This window comes from Orbicella faveolata, unplaced genomic scaffold (assembly GCF_042242905.1).
Source record: "Orbicella faveolata isolate gen_17 unplaced genomic scaffold, um_ofav_v1 contig_20, whole genome shotgun sequence".
In the NCBI taxonomy this organism is placed as follows: Eukaryota; Metazoa; Cnidaria; class Anthozoa; order Scleractinia; family Merulinidae; genus Orbicella; species Orbicella faveolata.
In genome coordinates this window covers 1-16,881 of record NW_028301548.1, presented here as the reverse complement: position 1 = coordinate 16,881, position 16,881 = coordinate 1, and the positions used below count along the sequence as shown (strand labels likewise).

The following is a 16,881-nucleotide window of genomic DNA, read 5'->3' as shown; positions in this document are numbered from 1 at the left end:
AAAAGAGAGTCCAAGCAATTGGGCAAGGTTTGAGTTGTTTCTTTCGTCTACGACCACACCACAGGGAACGTACCGGTTCTCGTCCGATCACCGAAGTCAAGTCCTGTTGGGCGGCGTCAGTACCTGGCTGGGTGACCACCTGGGAATACGCCGTGTTGTAGACTTTTGGAGCCATTTTGGGACTGGACTCTTCAGAGAAGATTTCCATACGCCTCCACATCATTGATCCCTCTGTTTTCAAAATGTTGTCTTTTTTTTTTTGGAATTATTTTTCCAGCAAGTTGACAGCATATTAGAAGATTTTCTTGTTTGATTACAGCACTGCAACACTGAGCAGCACACTGGAGGCAATCTCTTGAATGTGGCTTTGATGACTGACCATTGGAGAATCGCCCTTTTGTGATTTGAAGTCTTAGCTGGCTTTGGAATCTCTGGGTTAAGTAGCCGAGACGTAATTGGAAATTCATGACAACAGCAATTAAAGGCCTTCCTTCTAAGAGACTTAAAAGAGAGTCCAAGCAATTGGGCAAGGTTTGAGTTGTTTCTTTCGTCTACGACCACACCACAGGGAACGTACCGGTTCTCGTCCGATCACCGAAGTCAAGTCCTGTTGGGCGGCGTCAGTACCTGGCTGGGTGACCACCTGGGAATACGCCGTGTTGTAGACTTTTGGAGCCATTTTGGGACTGGACTCTTCAGAGAAGATTTCCATACGCCTCCACATCATTGATCCCTCTGTTTTCAAAATGTTGTCTTTTTTTTTTTGGAATTATTTTTCCAGCAAGTTGACAGCATATTAGAAGATTTTCTTGTTTGATTACAGCACTGCAACACTGAGCAGCACACTGGAGGCAATCTCTTGAATGTGGCTTTGATGACTGACCATTGGAGAATCGCCCTTTTGTGATTTGAAGTCTTAGCTGGCTTTGGAATCTCTGGGTTAAGTAGCCGAGACGTAATTGGAAATTCATGACAACAGCAATTAAAGGCCTTCCTTCTAAGAGACTTAAAAGAGAGTCCAAGCAATTGGGCAAGGTTTGAGTTGTTTCTTTCGTCTACGACCACACCACAGGGAACGTACCGGTTCTCGTCCGATCACCGAAGTCAAGTCCTGTTGGGCGGCGTCAGTACCTGGCTGGGTGACCACCTGGGAATACGCCGTGTTGTAGACTTTTGGAGCCATTTTGGGACTGGACTCTTCAGAGAAGATTTCCATACGCCTCCACATCATTGATCCCTCTGTTTTCAAAATGTTGTCTTTTTTTTTTTGGAATTATTTTTCCAGCAAGTTGACAGCATATTAGAAGATTTTCTTGTTTGATTACAGCACTGCAACACTGAGCAGCACACTGGAGGCAATCTCTTGAATGTGGCTTTGATGACTGACCATTGGAGAATCGCCCTTTTGTGATTTGAAGTCTTAGCTGGCTTTGGAATCTCTGGGTTAAGTAGCCGAGACGTAATTGGAAATTCATGACAACAGCAATTAAAGGCCTTCCTTCTAAGAGACTTAAAAGAGAGTCCAAGCAATTGGGCAAGGTTTGAGTTGTTTCTTTCGTCTACGACCACACCACAGGGAACGTACCGGTTCTCGTCCGATCACCGAAGTCAAGTCCTGTTGGGCGGCGTCAGTACCTGGCTGGGTGACCACCTGGGAATACGCCGTGTTGTAGACTTTTGGAGCCATTTTGGGACTGGACTCTTCAGAGAAGATTTCCATACGCCTCCACATCATTGATCCCTCTGTTTTCAAAATGTTGTCTTTTTTTTTTTGGAATTATTTTTCCAGCAAGTTGACAGCATATTAGAAGATTTTCTTGTTTGATTACAGCACTGCAACACTGAGCAGCACACTGGAGGCAATCTCTTGAATGTGGCTTTGATGACTGACCATTGGAGAATCGCCCTTTTGTGATTTGAAGTCTTAGCTGGCTTTGGAATCTCTGGGTTAAGTAGCCGAGACGTAATTGGAAATTCATGACAACAGCAATTAAAGGCCTTCCTTCTAAGAGACTTAAAAGAGAGTCCAAGCAATTGGGCAAGGTTTGAGTTGTTTCTTTCGTCTACGACCACACCACAGGGAACGTACCGGTTCTCGTCCGATCACCGAAGTCAAGTCCTGTTGGGCGGCGTCAGTACCTGGCTGGGTGACCACCTGGGAATACGCCGTGTTGTAGACTTTTGGAGCCATTTTGGGACTGGACTCTTCAGAGAAGATTTCCATACGCCTCCACATCATTGATCCCTCTGTTTTCAAAATGTTGTCTTTTTTTTTTTGGAATTATTTTTCCAGCAAGTTGACAGCATATTAGAAGATTTTCTTGTTTGATTACAGCACTGCAACACTGAGCAGCACACTGGAGGCAATCTCTTGAATGTGGCTTTGATGACTGACCATTGGAGAATCGCCCTTTTGTGATTTGAAGTCTTAGCTGGCTTTGGAATCTCTGGGTTAAGTAGCCGAGACGTAATTGGAAATTCATGACAACAGCAATTAAAGGCCTTCCTTCTAAGAGACTTAAAAGAGAGTCCAAGCAATTGGGCAAGGTTTGAGTTGTTTCTTTCGTCTACGACCACACCACAGGGAACGTACCGGTTCTCGTCCGATCACCGAAGTCAAGTCCTGTTGGGCGGCGTCAGTACCTGGCTGGGTGACCACCTGGGAATACGCCGTGTTGTAGACTTTTGGAGCCATTTTGGGACTGGACTCTTCAGAGAAGATTTCCATACGCCTCCACATCATTGATCCCTCTGTTTTCAAAATGTTGTCTTTTTTTTTTTGGAATTATTTTTCCAGCAAGTTGACAGCATATTAGAAGATTTTCTTGTTTGATTACAGCACTGCAACACTGAGCAGCACACTGGAGGCAATCTCTTGAATGTGGCTTTGATGACTGACCATTGGAGAATCGCCCTTTTGTGATTTGAAGTCTTAGCTGGCTTTGGAATCTCTGGGTTAAGTAGCCGAGACGTAATTGGAAATTCATGACAACAGCAATTAAAGGCCTTCCTTCTAAGAGACTTAAAAGAGAGTCCAAGCAATTGGGCAAGGTTTGAGTTGTTTCTTTCGTCTACGACCACACCACAGGGAACGTACCGGTTCTCGTCCGATCACCGAAGTCAAGTCCTGTTGGGCGGCGTCAGTACCTGGCTGGGTGACCACCTGGGAATACGCCGTGTTGTAGACTTTTGGAGCCATTTTGGGACTGGACTCTTCAGAGAAGATTTCCATACGCCTCCACATCATTGATCCCTCTGTTTTCAAAATGTTGTCTTTTTTTTTTTGGAATTATTTTTCCAGCAAGTTGACAGCATATTAGAAGATTTTCTTGTTTGATTACAGCACTGCAACACTGAGCAGCACACTGGAGGCAATCTCTTGAATGTGGCTTTGATGACTGACCATTGGAGAATCGCCCTTTTGTGATTTGAAGTCTTAGCTGGCTTTGGAATCTCTGGGTTAAGTAGCCGAGACGTAATTGGAAATTCATGACAACAGCAATTAAAGGCCTTCCTTCTAAGAGACTTAAAAGAGAGTCCAAGCAATTGGGCAAGGTTTGAGTTGTTTCTTTCGTCTACGACCACACCACAGGGAACGTACCGGTTCTCGTCCGATCACCGAAGTCAAGTCCTGTTGGGCGGCGTCAGTACCTGGCTGGGTGACCACCTGGGAATACGCCGTGTTGTAGACTTTTGGAGCCATTTTGGGACTGGACTCTTCAGAGAAGATTTCCATACGCCTCCACATCATTGATCCCTCTGTTTTCAAAATGTTGTCTTTTTTTTTTTGGAATTATTTTTCCAGCAAGTTGACAGCATATTAGAAGATTTTCTTGTTTGATTACAGCACTGCAACACTGAGCAGCACACTGGAGGCAATCTCTTGAATGTGGCTTTGATGACTGACCATTGGAGAATCGCCCTTTTGTGATTTGAAGTCTTAGCTGGCTTTGGAATCTCTGGGTTAAGTAGCCGAGACGTAATTGGAAATTCATGACAACAGCAATTAAAGGCCTTCCTTCTAAGAGACTTAAAAGAGAGTCCAAGCAATTGGGCAAGGTTTGAGTTGTTTCTTTCGTCTACGACCACACCACAGGGAACGTACCGGTTCTCGTCCGATCACCGAAGTCAAGTCCTGTTGGGCGGCGTCAGTACCTGGCTGGGTGACCACCTGGGAATACGCCGTGTTGTAGACTTTTGGAGCCATTTTGGGACTGGACTCTTCAGAGAAGATTTCCATACGCCTCCACATCATTGATCCCTCTGTTTTCAAAATGTTGTCTTTTTTTTTTTGGAATTATTTTTCCAGCAAGTTGACAGCATATTAGAAGATTTTCTTGTTTGATTACAGCACTGCAACACTGAGCAGCACACTGGAGGCAATCTCTTGAATGTGGCTTTGATGACTGACCATTGGAGAATCGCCCTTTTGTGATTTGAAGTCTTAGCTGGCTTTGGAATCTCTGGGTTAAGTAGCCGAGACGTAATTGGAAATTCATGACAACAGCAATTAAAGGCCTTCCTTCTAAGAGACTTAAAAGAGAGTCCAAGCAATTGGGCAAGGTTTGAGTTGTTTCTTTCGTCTACGACCACACCACAGGGAACGTACCGGTTCTCGTCCGATCACCGAAGTCAAGTCCTGTTGGGCGGCGTCAGTACCTGGCTGGGTGACCACCTGGGAATACGCCGTGTTGTAGACTTTTGGAGCCATTTTGGGACTGGACTCTTCAGAGAAGATTTCCATACGCCTCCACATCATTGATCCCTCTGTTTTCAAAATGTTGTCTTTTTTTTTTTGGAATTATTTTTCCAGCAAGTTGACAGCATATTAGAAGATTTTCTTGTTTGATTACAGCACTGCAACACTGAGCAGCACACTGGAGGCAATCTCTTGAATGTGGCTTTGATGACTGACCATTGGAGAATCGCCCTTTTGTGATTTGAAGTCTTAGCTGGCTTTGGAATCTCTGGGTTAAGTAGCCGAGACGTAATTGGAAATTCATGACAACAGCAATTAAAGGCCTTCCTTCTAAGAGACTTAAAAGAGAGTCCAAGCAATTGGGCAAGGTTTGAGTTGTTTCTTTCGTCTACGACCACACCACAGGGAACGTACCGGTTCTCGTCCGATCACCGAAGTCAAGTCCTGTTGGGCGGCGTCAGTACCTGGCTGGGTGACCACCTGGGAATACGCCGTGTTGTAGACTTTTGGAGCCATTTTGGGACTGGACTCTTCAGAGAAGATTTCCATACGCCTCCACATCATTGATCCCTCTGTTTTCAAAATGTTGTCTTTTTTTTTTTGGAATTATTTTTCCAGCAAGTTGACAGCATATTAGAAGATTTTCTTGTTTGATTACAGCACTGCAACACTGAGCAGCACACTGGAGGCAATCTCTTGAATGTGGCTTTGATGACTGACCATTGGAGAATCGCCCTTTTGTGATTTGAAGTCTTAGCTGGCTTTGGAATCTCTGGGTTAAGTAGCCGAGACGTAATTGGAAATTCATGACAACAGCAATTAAAGGCCTTCCTTCTAAGAGACTTAAAAGAGAGTCCAAGCAATTGGGCAAGGTTTGAGTTGTTTCTTTCGTCTACGACCACACCACAGGGAACGTACCGGTTCTCGTCCGATCACCGAAGTCAAGTCCTGTTGGGCGGCGTCAGTACCTGGCTGGGTGACCACCTGGGAATACGCCGTGTTGTAGACTTTTGGAGCCATTTTGGGACTGGACTCTTCAGAGAAGATTTCCATACGCCTCCACATCATTGATCCCTCTGTTTTCAAAATGTTGTCTTTTTTTTTTTGGAATTATTTTTCCAGCAAGTTGACAGCATATTAGAAGATTTTCTTGTTTGATTACAGCACTGCAACACTGAGCAGCACACTGGAGGCAATCTCTTGAATGTGGCTTTGATGACTGACCATTGGAGAATCGCCCTTTTGTGATTTGAAGTCTTAGCTGGCTTTGGAATCTCTGGGTTAAGTAGCCGAGACGTAATTGGAAATTCATGACAACAGCAATTAAAGGCCTTCCTTCTAAGAGACTTAAAAGAGAGTCCAAGCAATTGGGCAAGGTTTGAGTTGTTTCTTTCGTCTACGACCACACCACAGGGAACGTACCGGTTCTCGTCCGATCACCGAAGTCAAGTCCTGTTGGGCGGCGTCAGTACCTGGCTGGGTGACCACCTGGGAATACGCCGTGTTGTAGACTTTTGGAGCCATTTTGGGACTGGACTCTTCAGAGAAGATTTCCATACGCCTCCACATCATTGATCCCTCTGTTTTCAAAATGTTGTCTTTTTTTTTTTGGAATTATTTTTCCAGCAAGTTGACAGCATATTAGAAGATTTTCTTGTTTGATTACAGCACTGCAACACTGAGCAGCACACTGGAGGCAATCTCTTGAATGTGGCTTTGATGACTGACCATTGGAGAATCGCCCTTTTGTGATTTGAAGTCTTAGCTGGCTTTGGAATCTCTGGGTTAAGTAGCCGAGACGTAATTGGAAATTCATGACAACAGCAATTAAAGGCCTTCCTTCTAAGAGACTTAAAAGAGAGTCCAAGCAATTGGGCAAGGTTTGAGTTGTTTCTTTCGTCTACGACCACACCACAGGGAACGTACCGGTTCTCGTCCGATCACCGAAGTCAAGTCCTGTTGGGCGGCGTCAGTACCTGGCTGGGTGACCACCTGGGAATACGCCGTGTTGTAGACTTTTGGAGCCATTTTGGGACTGGACTCTTCAGAGAAGATTTCCATACGCCTCCACATCATTGATCCCTCTGTTTTCAAAATGTTGTCTTTTTTTTTTTGGAATTATTTTTCCAGCAAGTTGACAGCATATTAGAAGATTTTCTTGTTTGATTACAGCACTGCAACACTGAGCAGCACACTGGAGGCAATCTCTTGAATGTGGCTTTGATGACTGACCATTGGAGAATCGCCCTTTTGTGATTTGAAGTCTTAGCTGGCTTTGGAATCTCTGGGTTAAGTAGCCGAGACGTAATTGGAAATTCATGACAACAGCAATTAAAGGCCTTCCTTCTAAGAGACTTAAAAGAGAGTCCAAGCAATTGGGCAAGGTTTGAGTTGTTTCTTTCGTCTACGACCACACCACAGGGAACGTACCGGTTCTCGTCCGATCACCGAAGTCAAGTCCTGTTGGGCGGCGTCAGTACCTGGCTGGGTGACCACCTGGGAATACGCCGTGTTGTAGACTTTTGGAGCCATTTTGGGACTGGACTCTTCAGAGAAGATTTCCATACGCCTCCACATCATTGATCCCTCTGTTTTCAAAATGTTGTCTTTTTTTTTTTGGAATTATTTTTCCAGCAAGTTGACAGCATATTAGAAGATTTTCTTGTTTGATTACAGCACTGCAACACTGAGCAGCACACTGGAGGCAATCTCTTGAATGTGGCTTTGATGACTGACCATTGGAGAATCGCCCTTTTGTGATTTGAAGTCTTAGCTGGCTTTGGAATCTCTGGGTTAAGTAGCCGAGACGTAATTGGAAATTCATGACAACAGCAATTAAAGGCCTTCCTTCTAAGAGACTTAAAAGAGAGTCCAAGCAATTGGGCAAGGTTTGAGTTGTTTCTTTCGTCTACGACCACACCACAGGGAACGTACCGGTTCTCGTCCGATCACCGAAGTCAAGTCCTGTTGGGCGGCGTCAGTACCTGGCTGGGTGACCACCTGGGAATACGCCGTGTTGTAGACTTTTGGAGCCATTTTGGGACTGGACTCTTCAGAGAAGATTTCCATACGCCTCCACATCATTGATCCCTCTGTTTTCAAAATGTTGTCTTTTTTTTTTTGGAATTATTTTTCCAGCAAGTTGACAGCATATTAGAAGATTTTCTTGTTTGATTACAGCACTGCAACACTGAGCAGCACACTGGAGGCAATCTCTTGAATGTGGCTTTGATGACTGACCATTGGAGAATCGCCCTTTTGTGATTTGAAGTCTTAGCTGGCTTTGGAATCTCTGGGTTAAGTAGCCGAGACGTAATTGGAAATTCATGACAACAGCAATTAAAGGCCTTCCTTCTAAGAGACTTAAAAGAGAGTCCAAGCAATTGGGCAAGGTTTGAGTTGTTTCTTTCGTCTACGACCACACCACAGGGAACGTACCGGTTCTCGTCCGATCACCGAAGTCAAGTCCTGTTGGGCGGCGTCAGTACCTGGCTGGGTGACCACCTGGGAATACGCCGTGTTGTAGACTTTTGGAGCCATTTTGGGACTGGACTCTTCAGAGAAGATTTCCATACGCCTCCACATCATTGATCCCTCTGTTTTCAAAATGTTGTCTTTTTTTTTTTGGAATTATTTTTCCAGCAAGTTGACAGCATATTAGAAGATTTTCTTGTTTGATTACAGCACTGCAACACTGAGCAGCACACTGGAGGCAATCTCTTGAATGTGGCTTTGATGACTGACCATTGGAGAATCGCCCTTTTGTGATTTGAAGTCTTAGCTGGCTTTGGAATCTCTGGGTTAAGTAGCCGAGACGTAATTGGAAATTCATGACAACAGCAATTAAAGGCCTTCCTTCTAAGAGACTTAAAAGAGAGTCCAAGCAATTGGGCAAGGTTTGAGTTGTTTCTTTCGTCTACGACCACACCACAGGGAACGTACCGGTTCTCGTCCGATCACCGAAGTCAAGTCCTGTTGGGCGGCGTCAGTACCTGGCTGGGTGACCACCTGGGAATACGCCGTGTTGTAGACTTTTGGAGCCATTTTGGGACTGGACTCTTCAGAGAAGATTTCCATACGCCTCCACATCATTGATCCCTCTGTTTTCAAAATGTTGTCTTTTTTTTTTTGGAATTATTTTTCCAGCAAGTTGACAGCATATTAGAAGATTTTCTTGTTTGATTACAGCACTGCAACACTGAGCAGCACACTGGAGGCAATCTCTTGAATGTGGCTTTGATGACTGACCATTGGAGAATCGCCCTTTTGTGATTTGAAGTCTTAGCTGGCTTTGGAATCTCTGGGTTAAGTAGCCGAGACGTAATTGGAAATTCATGACAACAGCAATTAAAGGCCTTCCTTCTAAGAGACTTAAAAGAGAGTCCAAGCAATTGGGCAAGGTTTGAGTTGTTTCTTTCGTCTACGACCACACCACAGGGAACGTACCGGTTCTCGTCCGATCACCGAAGTCAAGTCCTGTTGGGCGGCGTCAGTACCTGGCTGGGTGACCACCTGGGAATACGCCGTGTTGTAGACTTTTGGAGCCATTTTGGGACTGGACTCTTCAGAGAAGATTTCCATACGCCTCCACATCATTGATCCCTCTGTTTTCAAAATGTTGTCTTTTTTTTTTTGGAATTATTTTTCCCAGCAAGTTGACAGCATATTAGAAGATTTTCTTGTTTGATTACAGCACTGCAACACTGAGCAGCACACTGGAGGCAATCTCTTGAATGTGGCTTTGATGACTGACCATTGGAGAATCGCCCTTTTGTGATTTGAAGTCTTAGCTGGCTTTGGAATCTCTGGGTTAAGTAGCCGAGACGTAATTGGAAATTCATGACAACAGCAATTAAAGGCCTTCCTTCTAAGAGACTTAAAAGAGAGTCCAAGCAATTGGGCAAGGTTTGAGTTGTTTCTTTCGTCTACGACCACACCACAGGGAACGTACCGGTTCTCGTCCGATCACCGAAGTCAAGTCCTGTTGGGCGGCGTCAGTACCTGGCTGGGTGACCACCTGGGAATACGCCGTGTTGTAGACTTTTGGAGCCATTTTGGGACTGGACTCTTCAGAGAAGATTTCCATACGCCTCCACATCATTGATCCCTCTGTTTTCAAAATGTTGTCTTTTTTTTTTTGGAATTATTTTTCCAGCAAGTTGACAGCATATTAGAAGATTTTCTTGTTTGATTACAGCACTGCAACACTGAGCAGCACACTGGAGGCAATCTCTTGAATGTGGCTTTGATGACTGACCATTGGAGAATCGCCCTTTTGTGATTTGAAGTCTTAGCTGGCTTTGGAATCTCTGGGTTAAGTAGCCGAGACGTAATTGGAAATTCATGACAACAGCAATTAAAGGCCTTCCTTCTAAGAGACTTAAAAGAGAGTCCAAGCAATTGGGCAAGGTTTGAGTTGTTTCTTTCGTCTACGACCACACCACAGGGAACGTACCGGTTCTCGTCCGATCACCGAAGTCAAGTCCTGTTGGGCGGCGTCAGTACCTGGCTGGGTGACCACCTGGGAATACGCCGTGTTGTAGACTTTTGGAGCCATTTTGGGACTGGACTCTTCAGAGAAGATTTCCATACGCCTCCACATCATTGATCCCTCTGTTTTCAAAATGTTGTCTTTTTTTTTTTGGAATTATTTTTCCAGCAAGTTGACAGCATATTAGAAGATTTTCTTGTTTGATTACAGCACTGCAACACTGAGCAGCACACTGGAGGCAATCTCTTGAATGTGGCTTTGATGACTGACCATTGGAGAATCGCCCTTTTGTGATTTGAAGTCTTAGCTGGCTTTGGAATCTCTGGGTTAAGTAGCCGAGACGTAATTGGAAATTCATGACAACAGCAATTAAAGGCCTTCCTTCTAAGAGACTTAAAAGAGAGTCCAAGCAATTGGGCAAGGTTTGAGTTGTTTCTTTCGTCTACGACCACACCACAGGGAACGTACCGGTTCTCGTCCGATCACCGAAGTCAAGTCCTGTTGGGCGGGCGTCAGTACCTGGCTGGGTGACCACCTGGGAATACGCCGTGTTGTAGACTTTTGGAGCCATTTTGGGACTGGACTCTTCAGAGAAGATTTCCATACGCCTCCACATCATTGATCCCTCTGTTTTCAAAATGTTGTCTTTTTTTTTTTGGAATTATTTTTCCAGCAAGTTGACAGCATATTAGAAGATTTTCTTGTTTGATTACAGCACTGCAACACTGAGCAGCACACTGGAGGCAATCTCTTGAATGTGGCTTTGATGACTGACCATTGGAGAATCGCCCTTTTGTGATTTGAAGTCTTAGCTGGCTTTGGAATCTCTGGGTTAAGTAGCCGAGACGTAATTGGAAATTCATGACAACAGCAATTAAAGGCCTTCCTTCTAAGAGACTTAAAAGAGAGTCCAAGCAATTGGGCAAGGTTTGAGTTGTTTCTTTCGTCTACGACCACACCACAGGGAACGTACCGGTTCTCGTCCGATCACCGAAGTCAAGTCCTGTTGGGCGGCGTCAGTACCTGGCTGGGTGACCACCTGGGAATACGCCGTGTTGTAGACTTTTGGAGCCATTTTGGGACTGGACTCTTCAGAGAAGATTTCCATACGCCTCCACATCATTGATCCCTCTGTTTTCAAAATGTTGTCTTTTTTTTTTTTGGAATTATTTTTCCAGCAAGTTGACAGCATATTAGAAGATTTTCTTGTTTGATTACAGCACTGCAACACTGAGCAGCACACTGGAGGCAATCTCTTGAATGTGGCTTTGATGACTGACCATTGGAGAATCGCCCTTTTGTGATTTGAAGTCTTAGCTGGCTTTGGAATCTCTGGGTTAAGTAGCCGAGACGTAATTGGAAATTCATGACAACAGCAATTAAAGGCCTTCCTTCTAAGAGACTTAAAAGAGAGTCCAAGCAATTGGGCAAGGTTTGAGTTGTTTCTTTCGTCTACGACCACACCACAGGGAACGTACCGGTTCTCGTCCGATCACCGAAGTCAAGTCCTGTTGGGCGGCGTCAGTACCTGGCTGGGTGACCACCTGGGAATACGCCGTGTTGTAGACTTTTGGAGCCATTTTGGGACTGGACTCTTCAGAGAAGATTTCCATACGCCTCCACATCATTGATCCCTCTGTTTTCAAAATGTTGTCTTTTTTTTTTTTGGAATTATTTTTCCAGCAAGTTGACAGCATATTAGAAGATTTTCTTGTTTGATTACAGCACTGCAACACTGAGCAGCACACTGGAGGCAATCTCTTGAATGTGGCTTTGATGACTGACCATTGGAGAATCGCCCTTTTGTGATTTGAAGTCTTAGCTGGCTTTGGAATCTCTGGGTTAAGTAGCCGAGACGTAATTGGAAATTCATGACAACAGCAATTAAAGGCCTTCCTTCTAAGAGACTTAAAAGAGAGTCCAAGCAATTGGGCAAGGTTTGAGTTGTTTCTTTCGTCTACGACCACACCACAGGGAACGTACCGGTTCTCGTCCGATCACCGAAGTCAAGTCCTGTTGGGCGGCGTCAGTACCTGGCTGGGTGACCACCTGGGAATACGCCGTGTTGTAGACTTTTGGAGCCATTTTGGGACTGGACTCTTCAGAGAAGATTTCCATACGCCTCCACATCATTGATCCCTCTGTTTTCAAAATGTTGTCTTTTTTTTTTTGGAATTATTTTTCCAGCAAGTTGACAGCATATTAGAAGATTTTCTTGTTTGATTACAGCACTGCAACACTGAGCAGCACACTGGAGGCAATCTCTTGAATGTGGCTTTGATGACTGACCATTGGAGAATCGCCCTTTTGTGATTTGAAGTCTTAGCTGGCTTTGGAATCTCTGGGTTAAGTAGCCGAGACGTAATTGGAAATTCATGACAACAGCAATTAAAGGCCTTCCTTCTAAGAGACTTAAAAGAGAGTCCAAGCAATTGGGCAAGGTTTGAGTTGTTTCTTTCGTCTACGACCACACCACAGGGAACGTACCGGTTCTCGTCCGATCACCGAAGTCAAGTCCTGTTGGGCGGCGTCAGTACCTGGCTGGGTGACCACCTGGGAATACGCCGTGTTGTAGACTTTTGGAGCCATTTTGGGACTGGACTCTTCAGAGAAGATTTCCATACGCCTCCACATCATTGATCCCTCTGTTTTCAAAATGTTGTCTTTTTTTTTTTGGAATTATTTTTCCAGCAAGTTGACAGCATATTAGAAGATTTTCTTGTTTGATTACAGCACTGCAACACTGAGCAGCACACTGGAGGCAATCTCTTGAATGTGGCTTTGATGACTGACCATTGGAGAATCGCCCTTTTGTGATTTGAAGTCTTAGCTGGCTTTGGAATCTCTGGGTTAAGTAGCCGAGACGTAATTGGAAATTCATGACAACAGCAATTAAAGGCCTTCCTTCTAAGAGACTTAAAAGAGAGTCCAAGCAATTGGGCAAGGTTTGAGTTGTTTCTTTCGTCTACGACCACACCACAGGGAACGTACCGGTTCTCGTCCGATCACCGAAGTCAAGTCCTGTTGGGCGGCGTCAGTACCTGGCTGGGTGACCACCTGGGAATACGCCGTGTTGTAGACTTTTGGAGCCATTTTGGGACTGGACTCTTCAGAGAAGATTTCCATACGCCTCCACATCATTGATCCCTCTGTTTTCAAAATGTTGTCTTTTTTTTTTTGGAATTATTTTTCCAGCAAGTTGACAGCATATTAGAAGATTTTCTTGTTTGATTACAGCACTGCAACACTGAGCAGCACACTGGAGGCAATCTCTTGAATGTGGCTTTGATGACTGACCATTGGAGAATCGCCCTTTTGTGATTTGAAGTCTTAGCTGGCTTTGGAATCTCTGGGTTAAGTAGCCGAGACGTAATTGGAAATTCATGACAACAGCAATTAAAGGCCTTCCTTCTAAGAGACTTAAAAGAGAGTCCAAGCAATTGGGCAAGGTTTGAGTTGTTTCTTTCGTCTACGACCACACCACAGGGAACGTACCGGTTCTCGTCCGATCACCGAAGTCAAGTCCTGTTGGGCGGCGTCAGTACCTGGCTGGGTGACCACCTGGGGAATACGCCGTGTTGTAGACTTTTGGAGCCATTTTGGGACTGGACTCTTCAGAGAAGATTTCCATACGCCTCCACATCATTGATCCCTCTGTTTTCAAAATGTTGTCTTTTTTTTTTTGGAATTATTTTTCCAGCAAGTTGACAGCATATTAGAAGATTTTCTTGTTTGATTACAGCACTGCAACACTGAGCAGCACACTGGAGGCAATCTCTTGAATGTGGCTTTGATGACTGACCATTGGAGAATCGCCCTTTTGTGATTTGAAGTCTTAGCTGGCTTTGGAATCTCTGGGTTAAGTAGCCGAGACGTAATTGGAAATTCATGACAACAGCAATTAAAGGCCTTCCTTCTAAGAGACTTAAAAGAGAGTCCAAGCAATTGGGCAAGGTTTGAGTTGTTTCTTTCGTCTACGACCACACCACAGGGAACGTACCGGTTCTCGTCCGATCACCGAAGTCAAGTCCTGTTGGGCGGCGTCAGTACCTGGCTGGGTGACCACCTGGGAATACGCCGTGTTGTAGACTTTTGGAGCCATTTTGGGACTGGACTCTTCAGAGAAGATTTCCATACGCCTCCACATCATTGATCCCTCTGTTTTCAAAATGTTGTCTTTTTTTTTTTTGGAATTATTTTTCCAGCAAGTTGACAGCATATTAGAAGATTTTCTTGTTTGATTACAGCACTGCAACACTGAGCAGCACACTGGAGGCAATCTCTTGAATGTGGCTTTGATGACTGACCATTGGAGAATCGCCCTTTGTGATTTGAAGTCTTAGCTGGCTTTGGAATCTCTGGGTTAAGTAGCCGAGACGTAATTGGAAATTCATGACAACAGCAATTAAAGGCCTTCCTTCTAAGAGACTTAAAAGAGAGTCCAAGCAATTGGGCAAGGTTTGAGTTGTTTCTTTCGTCTACGACCACACCACAGGGAACGTACCGGTTCTCGTCCGATCACCGAAGTCAAGTCCTGTTGGGCGGCGTCAGTACCTGGCTGGGTGACCACCTGGGAATACGCCGTGTTGTAGACTTTTGGAGCCATTTTGGGACTGGACTCTTCAGAGAAGATTTCCATACGCCTCCACATCATTGATCCCTCTGTTTTCAAATGTTGTCTTTTTTTTTTGGAATTATTTTTCCAGCAAGTTGACAGCATATTAGAAGATTTTCTTGTTTGATTACAGCACTGCAACACTGAGCAGCACACTGGAGGCAATCTCTTGAATGTGGCTTTGATGACTGACCATTGGAGAATCGCCCTTTTGTGATTTGAAGTCTTAGCTGGCTTTGGAATCTCTGGGTTAAGTAGCCGAGACGTAATTGGAAATTCATGACAACAGCAATTAAAGGCCTTCCTTCTAAGAGACTTAAAAGAGAGTCCAAGCAATTGGGCAAGGTTTGAGTTGTTTCTTTCGTCTACGACCACACCACAGGGAACGTACCGGTTCTCGTCCGATCACCGAAGTCAAGTCCTGTTGGGCGGCGTCAGTACCTGGCTGGGTGACCACCTGGGAATACGCCGTGTTGTAGACTTTTGGAGCCATTTTGGGACTGGACTCTTCAGAGAAGATTTCCATACGCCTCCACATCATTGATCCCTCTGTTTTCAAAATGTTGTCTTTTTTTTTTTGGAATATTTTTCCAGCAAGTTGACAGCATATTAGAAGATTTTCTTGTTTGATTACAGCACTGCAACACTGAGCAGCACACTGGAGGCAATCTCTTGAATGTGGCTTTGATGACTGACCATTGGAGAATCGCCCTTTTGTGATTTGAAGTCTTAGCTGGCTTTGGAATCTCTGGTTAAGTAGCCGAGACGTAATTGGAAATTCATGACAACAGCAATTAAAGGCCTTCCTTCTAAGAGACTTAAAAGAGAGTCCAAGCAATTGGGCAAGGTTTGAGTTGTTTCTTTCGTCTACGACCACACCACAGGGAACGTACCGGTTCTCGTCCGATCACCGAAGTCAAGTCCTGTTGGGCGGCGTCAGTACCTGGCTGGGTGACCACCTGGGAATACGCCGTGTTGTAGACTTTTGGAGCCATTTTGGGACTGGACTCTTCAGAGAAGATTTCCATACGCCTCCACATCATTGATCCCTCTGTTTTCAAAATGTTGTCTTTTTTTTTTTGGAATTATTTTTCCAGCAAGTTGACAGCATATTAGAAGATTTTCTTGTTTGATTACAGCACTGCAACACTGAGCAGCACACTGGAGGCAATCTCTTGAATGTGGCTTTGATGACTGACCATTGGAGAATCGCCCTTTTGTGATTTGAAGTCTTAGCTGGCTTTGGAATCTCTGGGGTTAAGTAGCCGAGACGTAATTGGAAATTCATGACAACAGCAATTAAAGGCCTTCCTTCTAAGAGACTTAAAAGAGAGTCCAAGCAATTGGGCAAGGTTTGAGTTGTTTCTTTCGTCTACGACCACACCACAGGGAACGTACCGGTTCTCGTTCCCGATCACCGAAGTCAAGTCCTGTTGGGGCGGCGTCAGTACCTGGCTGGGTGACCACCTGGGAATACGCCGTGTTGTAGACTTTTGGAGCCATTTTGGGACTGGACTCTTCAGAGAAGATTCCATACGCCTCACATCATTGATCCCTCTGTTTTCAAAATGTTGTCTTTTTTTTTTTGGAATTATTTTTCCAGCAAGTTGACAGCATATTAGAAGATTTTCTTGTTTGATTACAGCACTGCAACACTGAGCAGCACACTGGAGGCAATCTCTTGAATGTGGCTTTGATGACTGACCATTGGAGAATCGCCCTTTTGTGATTTGAAGTCTTAGCTGGCTTTGGAATCTCTGGGTTAAGTAGCCGAGACGTAATTGGAAATTCATGACAACAGCAATTAAAGGCCTTCCTTCTAAGAGACTTAAAAGAGAGTCCAAGCAATTGGGCAAGGTTTGAGTTGTTTCTTTCGTCTACGACCACACCACAGGGAACGTACCGGTTCTCGTCCGATCACCGAAGTCAAGTCCTGTTGGGCGCGTCAGTACCTGGCTGGGTGACCACCTGGGAATACGCCGTGTTGTAGACTTTTGGAGCCATTTTGGGACTGGACTCTTCAGAGAAGATTTCCATACGCCTCCACATCATTGATCCCTCTGTTTTCAAAATGTT

The 16,881-nt window shown here is 44.7% G+C and overlaps 30 non-coding genes and 4 pseudogenes across 30 annotated transcripts; all 34 read left to right on the top strand.

Annotated features, from left to right (window-relative positions):
- Positions 1 to 45: 45 nt before the first annotated feature.
- On the top strand, positions 46 to 164 carry LOC149111509 (5S ribosomal RNA). Its single transcript, XR_016207621.1, has one exon. It is a non-coding gene; the product is annotated as a 5S ribosomal RNA (ribosomal RNA).
- Positions 165 to 549: 385 nt separating this feature from the next.
- On the top strand, positions 550 to 668 carry LOC149111508 (5S ribosomal RNA). The gene has a single exon (XR_016207620.1). It is a non-coding gene; the product is annotated as a 5S ribosomal RNA (ribosomal RNA).
- A 385-nt stretch (positions 669 to 1,053) lies between these two features.
- Positions 1,054 to 1,172, top strand: LOC149111507 (5S ribosomal RNA). Its single transcript, XR_016207619.1, has one exon. It is a non-coding gene; the product is annotated as a 5S ribosomal RNA (ribosomal RNA).
- A 385-nt stretch (positions 1,173 to 1,557) lies between these two features.
- Positions 1,558 to 1,676, top strand: LOC149111506 (5S ribosomal RNA). The gene has a single exon (XR_016207618.1). It is a non-coding gene; the product is annotated as a 5S ribosomal RNA (ribosomal RNA).
- A 385-nt stretch (positions 1,677 to 2,061) lies between these two features.
- On the top strand, positions 2,062 to 2,180 carry LOC149111505 (5S ribosomal RNA). Its single transcript, XR_016207617.1, has one exon. It is a non-coding gene; the product is annotated as a 5S ribosomal RNA (ribosomal RNA).
- Positions 2,181 to 2,565: 385 nt separating this feature from the next.
- On the top strand, positions 2,566 to 2,684 carry LOC149111504 (5S ribosomal RNA). The gene has a single exon (XR_016207615.1). It is a non-coding gene; the product is annotated as a 5S ribosomal RNA (ribosomal RNA).
- Positions 2,685 to 3,069: 385 nt separating this feature from the next.
- Positions 3,070 to 3,188, top strand: LOC149111503 (5S ribosomal RNA). Its single transcript, XR_016207614.1, has one exon. It is a non-coding gene; the product is annotated as a 5S ribosomal RNA (ribosomal RNA).
- Positions 3,189 to 3,573: 385 nt separating this feature from the next.
- On the top strand, positions 3,574 to 3,692 carry LOC149111502 (5S ribosomal RNA). Its single transcript, XR_016207612.1, has one exon. It is a non-coding gene; the product is annotated as a 5S ribosomal RNA (ribosomal RNA).
- Positions 3,693 to 4,077: 385 nt separating this feature from the next.
- On the top strand, positions 4,078 to 4,196 carry LOC149111501 (5S ribosomal RNA). The gene has a single exon (XR_016207611.1). It is a non-coding gene; the product is annotated as a 5S ribosomal RNA (ribosomal RNA).
- A 385-nt stretch (positions 4,197 to 4,581) lies between these two features.
- LOC149111500 (5S ribosomal RNA) lies at positions 4,582 to 4,700 on the top strand. The gene has a single exon (XR_016207610.1). It is a non-coding gene; the product is annotated as a 5S ribosomal RNA (ribosomal RNA).
- A 385-nt stretch (positions 4,701 to 5,085) lies between these two features.
- On the top strand, positions 5,086 to 5,204 carry LOC149111499 (5S ribosomal RNA). The gene has a single exon (XR_016207609.1). It is a non-coding gene; the product is annotated as a 5S ribosomal RNA (ribosomal RNA).
- Positions 5,205 to 5,589: 385 nt separating this feature from the next.
- Positions 5,590 to 5,708, top strand: LOC149111498 (5S ribosomal RNA). The gene has a single exon (XR_016207608.1). It is a non-coding gene; the product is annotated as a 5S ribosomal RNA (ribosomal RNA).
- A 385-nt stretch (positions 5,709 to 6,093) lies between these two features.
- Positions 6,094 to 6,212, top strand: LOC149111497 (5S ribosomal RNA). The gene has a single exon (XR_016207607.1). It is a non-coding gene; the product is annotated as a 5S ribosomal RNA (ribosomal RNA).
- A 385-nt stretch (positions 6,213 to 6,597) lies between these two features.
- On the top strand, positions 6,598 to 6,716 carry LOC149111496 (5S ribosomal RNA). The gene has a single exon (XR_016207606.1). It is a non-coding gene; the product is annotated as a 5S ribosomal RNA (ribosomal RNA).
- Positions 6,717 to 7,101: 385 nt separating this feature from the next.
- On the top strand, positions 7,102 to 7,220 carry LOC149111495 (5S ribosomal RNA). The gene has a single exon (XR_016207605.1). It is a non-coding gene; the product is annotated as a 5S ribosomal RNA (ribosomal RNA).
- A 385-nt stretch (positions 7,221 to 7,605) lies between these two features.
- LOC149111494 (5S ribosomal RNA) lies at positions 7,606 to 7,724 on the top strand. Its single transcript, XR_016207603.1, has one exon. It is a non-coding gene; the product is annotated as a 5S ribosomal RNA (ribosomal RNA).
- A 385-nt stretch (positions 7,725 to 8,109) lies between these two features.
- LOC149111493 (5S ribosomal RNA) lies at positions 8,110 to 8,228 on the top strand. The gene has a single exon (XR_016207601.1). It is a non-coding gene; the product is annotated as a 5S ribosomal RNA (ribosomal RNA).
- Positions 8,229 to 8,613: 385 nt separating this feature from the next.
- On the top strand, positions 8,614 to 8,732 carry LOC149111492 (5S ribosomal RNA). Its single transcript, XR_016207600.1, has one exon. It is a non-coding gene; the product is annotated as a 5S ribosomal RNA (ribosomal RNA).
- Positions 8,733 to 9,117: 385 nt separating this feature from the next.
- Positions 9,118 to 9,236, top strand: LOC149111491 (5S ribosomal RNA). The gene has a single exon (XR_016207599.1). It is a non-coding gene; the product is annotated as a 5S ribosomal RNA (ribosomal RNA).
- Positions 9,237 to 9,622: 386 nt separating this feature from the next.
- On the top strand, positions 9,623 to 9,741 carry LOC149111490 (5S ribosomal RNA). The gene has a single exon (XR_016207598.1). It is a non-coding gene; the product is annotated as a 5S ribosomal RNA (ribosomal RNA).
- A 385-nt stretch (positions 9,742 to 10,126) lies between these two features.
- Positions 10,127 to 10,245, top strand: LOC149111489 (5S ribosomal RNA). The gene has a single exon (XR_016207597.1). It is a non-coding gene; the product is annotated as a 5S ribosomal RNA (ribosomal RNA).
- Positions 10,246 to 10,630: 385 nt separating this feature from the next.
- LOC149111488 (5S ribosomal RNA) lies at positions 10,631 to 10,750 on the top strand (annotated as a pseudogene).
- Positions 10,751 to 11,135: 385 nt separating this feature from the next.
- On the top strand, positions 11,136 to 11,254 carry LOC149111487 (5S ribosomal RNA). The gene has a single exon (XR_016207595.1). It is a non-coding gene; the product is annotated as a 5S ribosomal RNA (ribosomal RNA).
- A 386-nt stretch (positions 11,255 to 11,640) lies between these two features.
- On the top strand, positions 11,641 to 11,759 carry LOC149111486 (5S ribosomal RNA). Its single transcript, XR_016207594.1, has one exon. It is a non-coding gene; the product is annotated as a 5S ribosomal RNA (ribosomal RNA).
- A 386-nt stretch (positions 11,760 to 12,145) lies between these two features.
- Positions 12,146 to 12,264, top strand: LOC149111485 (5S ribosomal RNA). Its single transcript, XR_016207593.1, has one exon. It is a non-coding gene; the product is annotated as a 5S ribosomal RNA (ribosomal RNA).
- Positions 12,265 to 12,649: 385 nt separating this feature from the next.
- Positions 12,650 to 12,768, top strand: LOC149111484 (5S ribosomal RNA). Its single transcript, XR_016207589.1, has one exon. It is a non-coding gene; the product is annotated as a 5S ribosomal RNA (ribosomal RNA).
- A 385-nt stretch (positions 12,769 to 13,153) lies between these two features.
- On the top strand, positions 13,154 to 13,272 carry LOC149111483 (5S ribosomal RNA). The gene has a single exon (XR_016207640.1). It is a non-coding gene; the product is annotated as a 5S ribosomal RNA (ribosomal RNA).
- A 385-nt stretch (positions 13,273 to 13,657) lies between these two features.
- Positions 13,658 to 13,777, top strand: LOC149111482 (5S ribosomal RNA; annotated as a pseudogene).
- A 385-nt stretch (positions 13,778 to 14,162) lies between these two features.
- Positions 14,163 to 14,281, top strand: LOC149111481 (5S ribosomal RNA). Its single transcript, XR_016207628.1, has one exon. It is a non-coding gene; the product is annotated as a 5S ribosomal RNA (ribosomal RNA).
- A 385-nt stretch (positions 14,282 to 14,666) lies between these two features.
- On the top strand, positions 14,667 to 14,785 carry LOC149111480 (5S ribosomal RNA). The gene has a single exon (XR_016207616.1). It is a non-coding gene; the product is annotated as a 5S ribosomal RNA (ribosomal RNA).
- A 383-nt stretch (positions 14,786 to 15,168) lies between these two features.
- Positions 15,169 to 15,287, top strand: LOC149111479 (5S ribosomal RNA). The gene has a single exon (XR_016207604.1). It is a non-coding gene; the product is annotated as a 5S ribosomal RNA (ribosomal RNA).
- Positions 15,288 to 15,670: 383 nt separating this feature from the next.
- On the top strand, positions 15,671 to 15,789 carry LOC149111478 (5S ribosomal RNA). The gene has a single exon (XR_016207583.1). It is a non-coding gene; the product is annotated as a 5S ribosomal RNA (ribosomal RNA).
- A 386-nt stretch (positions 15,790 to 16,175) lies between these two features.
- On the top strand, positions 16,176 to 16,297 carry LOC149111477 (5S ribosomal RNA; annotated as a pseudogene).
- Positions 16,298 to 16,680: 383 nt separating this feature from the next.
- On the top strand, positions 16,681 to 16,798 carry LOC149111476 (5S ribosomal RNA; annotated as a pseudogene).
- Positions 16,799 to 16,881: the final 83 nt, after the last annotated feature.